This window comes from Lagenorhynchus albirostris, chromosome 10 (genome assembly GCF_949774975.1).
Source record: "Lagenorhynchus albirostris chromosome 10, mLagAlb1.1, whole genome shotgun sequence".
Classification (NCBI taxonomy): Eukaryota; Metazoa; Chordata; class Mammalia; order Artiodactyla; family Delphinidae; genus Lagenorhynchus; species Lagenorhynchus albirostris.
Window position 1 is genome coordinate 53,114,120 of NC_083104.1, and position 1,423 is coordinate 53,115,542.

The window sequence follows — 1,423 nt, forward strand, 5'->3', positions numbered from 1 at the left end:
AGTAGTATAGTGTGATCCTTTTTTTCATAAGCTCTCAAGATAGCTGCCAGGGCACCAGCAGTTATGTCTGTATCTCAGGCAGGAAGGATGGGAGAGGGTACTCACCAGCTAAGTCATTCCCCTTTAAAGACCTTCTCAGAAAACACCTTCTAGTGACTTCTGCTTGCTTCTCATTGGTTAAGGGAGGCTGGTAAAAGTGCCTTTCTAGCTGAGCATACTGTCACCTCCAAAGAGAATTGGAGTTCTATTAGTAAGGAAGTATGGGGGCAATCAGCTGTCTCTTCCATGGGATTCTTATGCTCTGACACCCCAGTATCATGACGCACAGTCCTCAGAGGGAAATGTGACATTCGGAAACAGTATAGCGTTATTGGCTAAGAGTCTGAATTAGGAGGACAGATTGTCCTGGTATCAAATTTGCCTCCATCACTTGTACATTTGTACAAATGAATGGCACTTAAATAAAATGAAATGCAGCATATCCAGTCTCACAAAGTGGAGAAAATTAGGGTCATCGTTTCTAATTCTGATTTAAAGAGCCCTATAATTCATTCATGAATTCATTCATCCATTTATGTACTTCTCAAATGTATATTTATTTATTTTCGGGAGGGATTCATTTTCCTACCCCCACAGCTTTATTGAGATATAATTGACATGTAACATTGTGTAAATTAAGGTGTACAATGTGCTGATTTGATACACGTATATATTGAGAAATGATCACCTCACCTATTACCATTCTTTGGCGTGTCGAGAACATTTAAGATTTACTCTCTAAAATGATGGAATGCCTCAGGAATTTGTGTGTCATTCTTGCACAGGGGCCATGCTATGTTTTGACATCTTTCCAGTTTTAGTACATGTGCTGCTGAAGCGAGCTCTAGGAAATATTCGTTGAGAATCTATCGTGTACCAGGTAACATGTTAGGTTCTGAGGAACCTTGATGGTCTCACAGTCTAATGAGGGAATGGGGCCGGGGGAAGAGACAGGTAAATATATAATTACAGCAATAGTCAAAAAGTATCATGACATACTGTTGGTAAAGCTGTACTATCACCTACTGGTGAGAACAGAAATTAGGAAAGGACATTTGGCAATATTTATCAAAATTGCAACTGTGCATATCTGTGGACCCAGCGATTCCATTTCAGGGAGCCTATCCGAAGGAAATAATGGTGCCAAATATCATAAGCACGGGATTATTTATTGCAGCATTATTTGTAATACAAAAGATTGGAGGCAACCAAAATGTCCCTAGATTATGGTACCTCCCTGTAATGGAATGCCACAGAGCTCTCTAAAATAATGAAGCTGGATACAGAAAGATCTCCAAAATATGCTAAAGTGCAGGCGCGGAGCAGTGTAAAAGCGTTTGTGTAAAAAGGAGGGAAGGAAAGAACATACCTAAGTATATATACA

General features: G+C 39.8%; 1 non-coding gene across 1 annotated transcript; it reads right to left on the reverse strand.

The window, feature by feature from the left end:
- Nucleotides 1–779: 779 nt before the first annotated feature.
- LOC132528285 (U6 spliceosomal RNA) lies at nt 780–884 on the reverse strand. The gene has a single exon (XR_009543168.1). It is a non-coding gene; the product is annotated as a U6 spliceosomal RNA (small nuclear RNA).
- Between the last annotated feature and the right edge of the window lie 539 nt (nt 885–1,423).